The following is a 13,108-nucleotide window of genomic DNA, read 5'->3' as shown; positions in this document are numbered from 1 at the left end:
TCACACTAGACCCTGTTCCATCAGACCAGTTCCAAGGAGAAACTCATCCCAAACATTTAACTTTCGCCTATATGACTTAAAATGTAAATGTATTAATTAGTTTTAAAATAAAAATTTTTTAAAAAGAGGAAAGTCCTTATTGAAAAACAATAAGTCTATATCAAGATACAGAATTGGTCCTTGAAATATGATTTATTGCTTAAGCCCATTTGAAGTGAAAAATGTGTCCATACACATTAAGACTAGCATGTTCTCTTAAACCGGAAGCACATTAAAAATAACAAAAAGTAATTATAGCAGTAATTCAGACAATGCTTTGTTGCATTAATGTAAAAACCTAGTTTATGAAACACTCTTAAAGAAATGCAATCATAAACCTTCTAAGAAAACACCAAAACTGGGAGCTCTAAAATCTTGTACAGTAGGACAACAGCTATGAGGAGAGGACCAGCTTTCATGGAGAAATTAGAAAGATTTGAGATTTGCACCTCAACTGTAAATTCTAACTTCTTCTGTAAGTACTTAGAAACAATTTGTTTCTTAAAGAGTTCAATTTTCTCTATGTAATGTTAAGTGCCCTCTTGATTTCCTAAAGTTACATCCACAACTACATCAGTCCAGAATGGTAAATAAATATCAGCAAGCCAAATTCTAGTCCAGTGTCTATCTAAAGAATCAAAATTCCAAGTCAACATCAAGATTTTGTTCACATAAAAAAAAAAAAAAAAAAAAAGATTTTGTTCACATAGTTATAACATGGAAGTTCCATATGCCAATGTCAGATAGTGATATTTAGGCTGATGTTATCATTAATAAAAAATCAGAAATAGTGCTCTGTCAAAAAAGAAGAGCAAAAACTTATTTGACCTTTCCATTTAGCACTCAGTGGGAAAAAAAAAAAAACACTTTTTCATCTTACTGCAACCCAAAAATCCAGAAATAAAATCGAAATTATTTTTATATTTCTCATTTATCAACACCTACCAGAAAAAAGGTCTCATTAGCTAGCATACGTAGCACACCTAAGCAAGTTGAACAAGCTTCATTCGGATCAAGAAAACCAAATATATTGCAAATTTCTTCCTCAAGCAGGAGCTTTTCATAACTAAATTCAAGACTGAATAAATTACAAGATGGTACTTCCAGATATTTTTGTTAATATGACATTAAGTTTTGAAAATCCCACAATAACCAGTTTTTACAATTTTACAATTTACAATCTAAGTCATTTTTATGAGAGGTCTTGAAGGAGGTTTTTCCAGCGCTTCCCAAAGAAGTCAATTTGTTAAGCAGAAGCCCACTCCCAGAGGGCTTTGCCCTTGGGAGACCACTGAAAGAAAGTAAAGCTGAAGCTTCAAGAGTATAGCTGGGAAAAATTGCCCCAAACTTGCAAATGCTTCAGGACTCAAACAGTTATATGTGCCCGTGTGTTAATAGTAGCATAACTCCCAGTAGCCAAAAAGGGAACAACCCATGTCCATTGACAGGTAAACGGATAAACAAAATGTGGTATATACCACAGTGGACTATTATTCAGTCTGAAAAAGAAAAAAGAAATTCTGGCACACGTGGAGGAACCTTGAAGACTTAGTGCTAAGTGAGATATGCCAGAGTCACAAAGGAAAATACTGTAGGACTCCACTTAGGTTAAGCACCTACAGGTAGCCACATTCAAACACAGAAAGTGGAATGGTGATTGCCAGGGGCTGGGAGTCGGGGGGTCATAGGAGGGAATAAGAAGGTATTTAATGAGTACAGAGTTTCAGTTGGGAAAGATGAAAACATTTTGGAGATGGCTGGTGGTGATGGTTGCACAATATGTGAATGTTACTTAGTATCACTGAACTGCATACTTAGAAATGGTTAAATGGCACATTTTATGCTATGTATATTTTGCCACCACCCCCATCCCCCAAAAAGCAAATGCTTATAGGAGCAGACAGGCCTGGAGGGTGAGTAAAGCAGGTTGAGGTTTGTAATGGCAGGAAGAGTAGAGATTCTGGCGACCCAGGGTGCGTGTGTCCTCTCTAAAAACAACAGGTGTTGCTCAGCTCACTGACTGCTGTTGTGTAGGAACTGGACCTAGCATTACAGGCAGATATTATGATTTTTCAAGAGAAGTCTGAAATCTACATTTTTATGAGACATCTATTTTTTTTCAGTTGGCAACAAATTTTTAAAGTTCCAAAAACACTACATCTGCAGGCCTCCAGCATACAGCTTTTGCTTTAGACAGTGAGTTGACAGCATTTTCTGTAGGCATGAAGGCCACAAGATAGAGAGGAGAAAGCTGAGTTCTGAACAACATCAGCTGGTGCAGAGGAATCATATCCAGCATGTGTGGCTGGCCTAGCCATTGAATCCAAAGCATCCACGTGTATCACAACCATACCTTATTCTAGGAAGCTACAAATAAGTGAAAACAGGGTGTTTTATGTATGTTTAGTTTTGCTTTTGTATATCTGAAATGACAGCCTTTAGGATTCTTGCACGTATAAGAACAGGCTGCTCATGTATTGGCCAGTTTAACAGATTCTCACATTATTCTCAGATAAGAAATGAATGTTCCATGGAAGAAAGGGTGGAATAAAAATGTGAGTGGCATTTATCCAAATCACGTGAAGGACCACTTAGCAGTGTGCACACCCTAACTCTTGCAAATGGGGCTGTGGGAACCTGAATTTTAAAACAAAATCAATGTTTTAATCTTCTGTCTCACAAAGTTGGGAGACAGGGGTGGTAATTTCAAAATAATAAAACTGAATAAACAAACATTCATTATTAAAATTATTTAAAATAATGTTATTATTTTAAAAATGCAGCTCCGGAACAGAACTGATAGCCCTTAAAATGCATCCTCTGTTCTTCAAAATAACAAATTTTATTTTTTGCGTTTATCCTATTATTCCTATTATATAGATGAAGCCAATAATGTCTTTAGTGTAAAAATGCAATTTGAATTAATTGATTGCTAGGCAGTGATATTCGATTAAATTTAACAAGTGTTTCCTGAGCACCCTTGGTATGATACGTAAAGATTGTGTCCATCCACTTTCCCCACCATCAACATTCCACCCAAACAACCTAGCTTACATTTCAAATGGGGCAACAAAGAAAGCAAACACGAAACAGTGAGATGGCAGGAGAGAGGAGAAACCACCCAGGAGCTTCCCTTGGGGTTTCACATGTGCTATAATATCCTCAACATTTTGTTGGGAGTCACTTTTGCCAGGGCATAAATATTAGAGCTGGAAGAGACACCACAGGGCATTCAGCCATCTTCTGCCTCAGTAAGTAAGGATTTTATCCCTGTTGGACAGATAAGGCATCTGAGGCTCGGGTAAGGGATTTTTCCAAAGCACATGGTAAGTGCGAGAAGGGACCAGAACCCAGATTCCTGCTTCCAGGGCAAGATCCCTCCTGCCCCAGTCCACTGCCCATTGCATCACCAGCAGCAAGGACTCTTCACTCATTCAAGACGCATTTAATGAGCATCTTCCTTCAGTGGGACAAGCTCTACCCAGTCCTACGATATGTTTGAGGTTCAGCTTGTCACCTTCTGAGAGTTTTAAGGCAAGAGCAAGGAGGGTGGAGAGAAGAGGCAAGCTCTCTGTTGTCACTAGCATCTCACAATGTCTGCACCTTCCATGGCTCACTATAGGTCCAAGGTCTGCAGCTCTGCAAATTCAGTAATTTGATTTTATCAGTTCCCTCAAGGGCAATGAGACCCTGGGGGACTGATTCACACCAGCCAAATGCTGGAGACACCAACCAACACACCAGAAGGCAAATGTATTCACATACAATAAGAAACATACCATTGGCCAGACCAAGATATCCTTTATTCTGCTTTGCAGCACCTTTAGGGAAGCAAAATCAGGAAGAAGAGACTCATTGGAAAATATAGACTCAGAGAAAGAGGACCTTGGTGGACTGGGCTCCAGATCGACACACCCAGCCCCTTTCTCTGCCAGCTAAAATAATACTAATAACTAGCTAATGTGGATGACTTCTCAAATGCCTACACAGGCTGAGCACAGGTCTAACAGTTTAAAATGCATTATCTCACTTAATCTCCTCAACATGTGAAATGGGTCCTGTCATTATCCTCCCTTTAAAGAAATGAAGACTCAGAAGGGTTAACTTTCACATAGGCACACAGCTAGCAAACCACTGTCAGGGTTCAAACTCAGAAAATCAGATCCCAGAGCTCATGCTCCTAACCTTGAAGCTCCCCTGTCTGTAGGGCCCCCAGTCCTCCAGTGCCCATTTCATATGGTACTGCCTCTGGTGAATCCTTTAAAATGCTCCCTTGAGGGGCACCTGCGTGGCTTAGTGGTTGAGCCTCTGCCTTTGGCTCAGGTCATGATCTCAGGGTCCTGGGATCAAGTTCCACATCGGGCTCCCCGCAGGGAGCCTGCTTCTCCCTTTGCCTATGTCTCTGCCAATCTCTGTGTCTCTCGTGAATAAATAAATAAATAAAATCTAAATAAATGGATAAATGAACGAATGAATGAATGAAAGAATAAATAAATAGACAAATAAATAAAATGCTTTCTTGACCAGGCATGGCCTTACCTTCCTTGAAGCTCTATTGCTCCTCTGCTTTTGCTGCATTTGTAACTACCATCCCTACCTTCCAGTTCAGGATTTAAGGCAAATCTATTTATATTCATCTGTTCAGGCCACCATAACAGAATACCACTGGCTGGGTGACTTAAACAACAGTTATTTATTTTTTCACAGTTCAATAAGCTGGAAGTTCAAGACCAAGGTGTCATTCGTGTTTTGTTTTGTTTTGTTTTTTGCTAGTGACATGTTCTTCCTGGCTTACAGAAGACCATATTTTCACAGTGTCTTCTCATGGCCTTTTCTCTGTGCACATAAAGAGAGAGCTCTCTAGTGTCTCTGCCTCTTTTCCTAAGGATACCATCAGATTAGAGCTCCACCCTTTTTTATGGCCTCACTTAACCATAATTATCTCCCTAAAAGACCCATCTTTAAAGACAGTCACACTGGGGTTTAATGTTCCATATATGAATTTGTGGAGGGTGGAGGGAGGGGGGACACAATTCAGTCCATGGCACCATCTAATAGTGAATTATACTATAAAGAAAACTGTATTATTGAAAGTTTCCAGTGAATGCCTTTAAGGCTTCCATTTGCAAATAATAATACTCATTTCTTGGTTTTATCAGAGGCTTAGCCATGGCAAAGATATATGGTAAATCCCACATTCCTCACTTATATTGGATAATTCATCCTTGAAGGGGCAAAACAATGCTGGGGTTCAGCAGAGGTCCATCTACGCACTACTGATGAGGAAAACCCTCAAGTTCCCAAAGGCAATATTGCAGAATTGTTTAAGAGAGTACACTCTGGAGACAGACTTGGGTTGTATTCACTAACAAGCAGTGTGACTTTGGGCCTGTGGTTACCCTCTCTGAGCATCAGAGGCCTCAGCTTTGCTTTTTTAGATCAGCCCTCTGCCTTTGTACAGGGAAAGGATGGATTTTGCTGATCCTGCTGAGGCAATGAAGGGCAGTAAAGAGGTGGGTGGTCTAGGGGGTAACTAGATTTCTGCTTAATTAAAAGTAGTGATTTGGAGCACTTGGGTGGCTCAGTCAGTTAAGTGTCTGCCTTTGGCTCAGGTCATGATCTCAGGGTCCTGGGATCCAGCCCCACATCTCTCTTCCTCTATGTGATCTCTCTCACTTTTGCTCTCTCTCAAATAAATAAAATCTTTAAAATAAAAATTAAAAAATTAAATTAAAATTTGAAAAATAAATGTTAAAAATAAATAAAAGTAATGAATCTCCTATATGGCATCATGCCAGGGGGTCCTTCTTGGGATCATTCAAATAACACTCAGTGAGGAACAGTCCTACTGCTAAGAATAGTAATCACTGTTTTAGAAGAGCAAAGTATCTGGAGGTAAGACAAGACCCTTTTCTTCAGGTTGTGTATGATTTCTCATATTTTGCGACCAAAAGGCATTTTTTGGAATATTCTTGCACATTTGAGAAATTGCCTACTTATGAATCCTCACCTCCCCAAGACAGAAGTCAGGCATTTGCCTATCCAACCTACCTTGCACCTAAGGTGCAAGCATGTGACCTGGCCTCCACCATCAGCAACATCCACGCAAAAATTCTTTTCAGAAGAGTGGGGTTAAAGAAGGAGGTACTAGAGCACCTGCATGATTCAGTTGGTTAAGTATCTGCCTTTGGCTCACATCAAGATCTTGGGTTCCTGGTATCGGCCCTGCGTCAGGCTCCCCACTCAGTGGGGAATCTGCTCATCCTTCTGCCCCTTCCCCCTGCTCATGCACTTGTTCTCTCTCTCTCTCTCTCTCAGATAAACAAATAAAAAATCTTAGAAAGAAGAAAAAGAAAGAAAGAAAAAAGAAAGAAAGAAAGAAAGAAAGAAAGAAAGAAAGAAAGAAAGAAAGAAAGAAAGAAAGTTGCCATGTGGAATTCAGTGTGGTGGGGATTGGTGGAATATGGCAGAGAGACACTTGCAGAGGCAATAGTGACAGGATCTCTGGCACCGCATCAGAATGAACTCACTCTCTGGTATGAACAGAGGGACCTATGTTCTTTGATGGCCACACTAGGGTCTCCACTGGAGCCCTGGTCATATAATTTGTGTAGTGTTCCTGGTTGCCTGGACTCCAAGTCTGATTCTGGTCCTCCCAGAAATTCTTGGAGCTCCTTAATATTCTTTAAAATAAAACAAAACAAAACTCCCTTTCTTTGTAAACTAGCCAGAGTGCACACTGTTGCTTGCAATTAAGAACCTCAAACCTGCATAAAGCCAAATAATAATAGCATAATTAGATGAAAATTAGGAGAAAAGAAACACATTTTGGCATATGAGGGGGCTTTTTAAATCCTACAAATATAAAAGTTTAGGGACGCCTGGGTGGCTCAGTGGTTGAGCATCTGCCTTTGGCCCAGGGCATGATCCTGGGGTCTTGGGATCAAGTCCCATGTCAGGCTCCCTGCAGGGAGCCTGCCTCTCTCTCTGCCTGTGTCTCTGCCTCTCTGTGTGTGTGTCTCTCATGAATAAATAAATAAAATCTTAAAAAAAAAAAACAAATATAAAATTTTAAATAAGTAAAAGAAATTAAGGCAACTGTCGGCAAAACTTTGGTCAGCAAAAAAAAAAGCTAGTTGTTTGTTCCAAAGGACAGCTGGTACCATTGAAGTATATACAGTAAGCAAAGAGATATGACAATTTTGTCAGCACAAAATTATATCTACACACGCACACACACACACACACACACACAGACCCTTACCCTCAAAGTAATGTTCAAGCCCTGAGGTTTCATAGATTCAACCTTTATCTGTGAGCATGAGGACTTGCAATTTTAACCTCCCCAGCCTTGAAGTTCTTGATTTATGAGATAGTTAAAAACAAAGCAGTTATTTCCCAGTGGGTGTTAAGATCATTGATACATAAATAAGGCAATTTAATCATTACCTAGATAAACTGGGTCTTAAATCCTAGGCTCTGAGAAAGGTTTACATAAAGCCTTTACGTAATTCACCAAAATCATTTCAATGCCAGAATAACAGACTTTAAACAGAGGGCACCTAACAAAAGCCTTTCAAGTCTTATCCCCATACTTGATAAAAATTGAAGGTTAAGTCATCCTGAAATTTGCTTTCTCAAAAAGATGCATGTCTTAGTAACAATTTCTTTTGGTTTAATAGCATCATCTTTCAGGGTTAATGACCTAACAAACAGAAGATCTAGGCCTTCCCAAACACTTGGATTTCCTAGGGTTTTGGATTCATCACATACAAATAAGATAAGGTCAATGACCCTGACTGTCACCCTGAGTCCTAAAGCCTTGATTATGGGTGTCCTGCTATTTATAATACACCTGAACGTATTCTGAAGTGGACATGGGTTATTTTTGCCTGGATAGCATCCATTCCCATTTCTTTGAGTACTAACATCTCAATTGTCACTGGAGACCATACTCTCCTATTCCCAGTCCATTGTTTTAATAAGGGAGTGGTTTAATCCCTCTCCAGCAGTTGGCAGTGACCCAGGACTGACCAGTTGGCCCGACTGCCATGTTTGATTGAAAAATTGGCATGTAACCAATTCAGGGCAATGAGAATCAAGAATTTTGATGCAACCAGAGGGAAAGAGAAGCTACTACTTGCTGGGGTGTCTCCTGTAGAAGCCTGGAGTTCTGGTAGCATCTGCATGTCATAAACGGATGGCCTGCTTGATAATGAAACAATGCAGAAAAATGCAGAGCAAAGAGATAGATTTCTTTTTTTTTTTTAATTTTTATTTATTTATGATAGTCACACAGAGAGAGAGAGAGAGAGAGAGAGGCAGAGACACAGGCAGAGGGAGAAGCAGGCTCCATGCACCGGGAGCCCGACGTGGGATTCGATCCCGGTTCTCCAGGATCGCGCCCTGGGCCAAAGGCAGGCGCCAAACCGCTGCGCCACCCAGGGATCCCAAGAGATAGATTTCTGATGATATTTTTTGAGACCTGGATCCAGCCACACCTTTGCCTTTACAGTTACAAGAACCCATCAATTTGATTTTTTTTCTAAGTCCCTTTGAATTAGGTTTCTATCCTTTGCAACCTGAAGAGTCATAACAGATACAGATTCCTTTAAGCTGAGACTTTACAGAGGTAGCAGAAGTATTAAAATATTTAGTTTTAAATATTAAAGTATAAAATGAGCTTATATCAGAGATGTTAAATCCCTGCTATGAACAACTTCCCATTCCAGCATGTGCTGTTAACCCACAATCCCCTGCTCAGGGAAATGATGCTAAAGAAATCTGTGCCTGAGGCAGCCCACTGATGGACCTGGGATGAACAACCAACCCAAAGGCAGCTAATTATTTTGCTGGCCAACTCCAATGGCTTTGTCGCTTGGCTCAGTGAGCTGGACCAAGAGGAAACCCCTCACTTATAAGTTCGAGCTAGGAAATACTGAAGTCTTAGTCAACAGCCTTATGGGATGGCCACTCAGGGGCCATATGTAAAACAAAGCAGCAAAAGAAGATAGGAGAGAAAAAGAGAGAAGGCAATTGAGACCTCATGACCTCTGAGAAAGATAATGGCTCTATTCCCAATTTTCCAGACCTATGTTTTGGCCCCCATGAGACCCAGCTCTGCTTTGTTTGACAGGCACAGAATCCTTTCAAGGGACAGCAGTACAAGGGTTAGAGAGTAGGCTCCCAAGTGACCACCTGGGTGTGAGTCTTGACTCCTGCTTCCCACCTACATGCCTGAGGCCACATTCTCTACACCTGCTCCTCTTCAGTAGAGTAAGGATAATAACACCCTGCCTCCTGGGTAAAGAATCTGTATGATAATATACTCAGAATAATGCAATGACAGTAGTAGCCATTGTTACAATGAGCCCTTTGTACGTGAATTAGTTGGACTAATATCCTAGTGTTTGACATCGAGAGGGCCCAAACTAAAGCAGCAATTCACTAAATGATTAACTTAAATATATTTCTATACAACCTAGATAGAGCTGTCAATGTCCAGATATAACTACAGTGTAAAATCCTCTTTAACAGGGAAAAACCTTAGCCATGGGTAGCACACAGAAGTGCTGAATCTGGTAACAATTAAAAGAGATTATGAAGCTCTTGTCCTCATTCTGTATGGTGCCCTGTTCCTCTTGCGTCCCACACTGACCCCTCAAGGCTAGTAAATTCCATATACCAGGGCTCACAGGCCAACTCCTGACACTTCTCTCTCTTGTCTGCAACTACTCAAAGCTTAGCCTCCTCCTCAGTTGCCATCTACAGCTCCAGCTATTTCTGTAGCTCTTGATTCTTGTGAATCAAGTGCCAGTGGGGACAGAGCATGTGCCCCACAAAGATGCTGGTGCTGTGAGAAATAGGAGAGTGTCTATAGACTGTCCCAGCTTTTGGCATGAAGGAAACAACGAAGGCAAATCCAGAAGCCTTCGCTCATGACTCAAACCACTGTACTGTGGATTACTTCCTGTTTTGAGCAGACCCACCCCTTCTGAGGTTGGAAAAAAGTTCACCTCGAGGCTGAGGGTACTCTAACTGTTCTGTTCCCTTCTGTAAAAGCTACACAAACAACTGTACAGACTTTGTCCCTTTTTTTAAAAAAAGTATTTATTTATTCATGAGAGACACAGAGAGAGAGGCGCAGAGACACAGGCAGAGGGAGAAGCAGGCTCCTTGCAGGGAGCCTGATGTGGGACTCGATCCCCGGCAGAAGGCGGTACTAAACTGTTGAGCCACCCAGGCTGCCCCTTTGTCCCTTTCCAAATAAATATTGTTTAATTGTTCTGAACTGCTGATCCATGTTTCCAGCCTTAAAAAAAAAATTGCCAAAGAAAGATAATATGAATCACCTTTCAAAGGTCCTTTTTGTTTTGAAAAAAATCTACTTCCACAGGGGGGAAAAAAATCCACACAAATCTTCTTCAAATCTGTTCCTCAAAATGTATTAAGAATCACAGGCAAAAAAAAAAAAAAAAAGAATCAGAGGCATATAGGAGTCCTAAGAAAGGAACAAAGGTTTGATTTCTTAAGAAACAAAAACAAGAGCCTTTCACAAGGATCCTGATGTGTTTGGTTTTGCATTCTTTGCTAAAAAGCAATAATCAAAGGATTAAATCTATATTCCCTAGGTCTTTTTCCCTCCCCTCTTTTGGTAGAGTCAGGCTATGAGTTTTTGAGTATAGTTGCTACTCTAAAAATTAGAGAACTAGCATATTCTTAGAGCTATAGAAGAGGGCCAGGGGAGAGAAATGAACATGTCAGGCACACTCCAGTGTCTCAGGCAAGAGGACATTCCCACGTGGGAATAAGCCCAGTTTTTGACTTTACAGTCAGTCCCTTGAATTACAAACTGATTGTGCTAAGTTTCTGATCCAGTTCCAACCTGGAATGTTTAAAATCTAGAAGGTCTTCTCCTCTGACAACAATGTTCTAAGCACTGACTATGTCACCCTAAAAGAGCCATCCTAAACCCAGAGTTCCTAAGAAATCACATAGTTTTGTCCTGTGGGTCCTGCACAGTCTAGACAAAACTTGTGACCTTCCTTTATGAAAATGCATTCAGAGTTCCAAATAAGACATAGTGTTTCAGGGCTTCTGACCCTACAGGACTGCCACTAGCGCCAAGACACTAGTGGTGGCCAAGGCCTGCCCTCCTTCCTCTCACCCCACCCACGCTGACCAGCTCAGGGCCCCAACACGGGTAAGGGCAGAAGCAGGAAGGGTCCTTCTTGTCCCTCCTTCTGGTCCCTACTTGGCCACCAGCAGAGAAGGCAAAAAGCAGGAACCTGAGGCCAGCATGGTGGATGCCAGGGCTATGGCGGCAACACGCAGGAATTGGGGGGAGAGGAGAATTCTCTGAGGCTTGGGCTGGCCCATTCCCCTAGCTCAGCTGGGGACTGCCTGTGCTCTTAGCTTTCATTTCCACTGTTGGTTGCTAAGTGCTATACATAATGCAAAAGTAAATAGTTACACAGCACAGTTTGGAAGACACAAAAACACATCAATCAGCCAAGAAAAAAAAAACTCAAAGTTTCTAGGTTTATTTTTAGATCCTGGGTAGCCAAATGAGTAACCTAAATGTCCAAAGGAAGAGAAGCTGGGGCCGAAAAGTGTATTTAGAAACAAGAGACACTGATACTGCAGGTCTCTGGCTGGTCTTAGCTTGTAAAATATGCATTGGCCAAGTCCTCGGGTGTTTTTAAATACCACGCAGCAGTGCTTTGAATAGGGTACAGCATCCAACACACGTGCAAGACTTGCTCAATAGAAAATAGAAAATGTCATCCTCTGCCATGAGGTTTCAAGACATTACAGTGAGTACAACACAAAATATTGTCATCCTTTAGTGAAGGACTCGATTTAGTAAAAGTTACTAAATGCTAAGGTAATGGGTGTAAATCCACTGAGGAGGGTAAAAAGTGTTTTATTCATCTTGTATTACCCACATCTGACAGGCTGCCCTGAACAGAGCAGACACACAACAAATGTTTATTAAAGAAATATTAATACTACTCCTGGAAGAGCCCTCATCTCTAGGCCAAACTATCATTATGACCCCTCTGAGAGTTCCTACATGGTGATCAAACTTGAAGTTTCAAAGATAAATTTAACTCTGTAAAAGGGAATCCAAAGGAACAACAGAAAAATAGATAGCATAATAGAAAATAATTAACTGTCAGATTGAGTGGCATCCAGGGAAATGAAAAAAAATCATCCTTCCTTAGAAAAAACTCTTCTGATTATGATACCACTCGTTTATAGTTATGAAAAAATACACAAATAAGTCACTTGTTTTATGGAAAGGTTAAAAAAAGAAAGAGAGAGAGAAAAAGAAAAACACCAGGGTGCCTGAGTGGCTCAGTCAGTTGGGCATCCAACTCCCGATTTTGGCTCAGATCACAATCTCAGGGTCATGGGATGAAGCCCTATGTCTGGCTCCACACTCAGCAGGGAGCCAGCTTGAGATTCTCTCTTCCTCTCCCTCAGCCCTTCACCCACTTGTGTGCTCTTTCTCTCAGTCTCTCTATAAAATAAATAAATAAATCTTTAAAAAAATGCCATTTAGTAAAGTGTGCTGAGACAATTGGTTAGCAAGTTAAAAGAGAAAAATAATCAGTTTACATCCTCATTTCCTCCTTGCTCTCCACCAAAATATAGTTGTGTTAACTAATAATATGGGGTCTTTAATGTGAAGAATTCTTTGAAACCAATAGAAAACAGAGCTGATGGGTGGCGCAGCAGTTTAGCGCCTGCCTTTGGCCCAGGGCGCGATCCTGGAAACCCGGGATCGAATCCCACGTCGGGCTCCCGGTGCATGGAGCCTGCTTCTCCCTCTGCCTGTGTCTCTGCCTGTCTCTCTCTCTCTCTCTCTCTCTCTCTCTCTCTCTGTGACTATCATAAATAAATAAAAATTTAAAAAAAAAAAAAAGAATCACATGCTTTTTCAAAAAAAAAAAAAAAAGAAAAGAAAACAGAGCTGAATATTTATCAAAACCTGTGCAAGAATGGAGTAGGCTGTCCTATCAATGGTAGAAGTCATAGTGAAACGTTTGCCCACTTAACAACT

General features: G+C 40.8%; 1 protein-coding gene across 3 annotated transcripts in view; it reads right to left on the bottom strand.

Annotated features, from left to right (window-relative positions):
• NCALD (neurocalcin delta) overlaps nucleotides 1–13,108 on the bottom strand; it is a 374,162-nt gene that overhangs the window by 345,120 nt on the left and 15,934 nt on the right. The gene's annotated exons all lie outside the window — the stretch shown is intronic.

Source organism: Vulpes lagopus, chromosome 9 (assembly GCF_018345385.1).
Source record: "Vulpes lagopus strain Blue_001 chromosome 9, ASM1834538v1, whole genome shotgun sequence".
NCBI classification, from domain to species: domain Eukaryota; kingdom Metazoa; phylum Chordata; class Mammalia; order Carnivora; family Canidae; genus Vulpes; species Vulpes lagopus.
The sequence above is the reverse complement of the archived record's forward strand: the minus strand, read 5'-3'. Positions and strand labels throughout refer to the sequence as shown.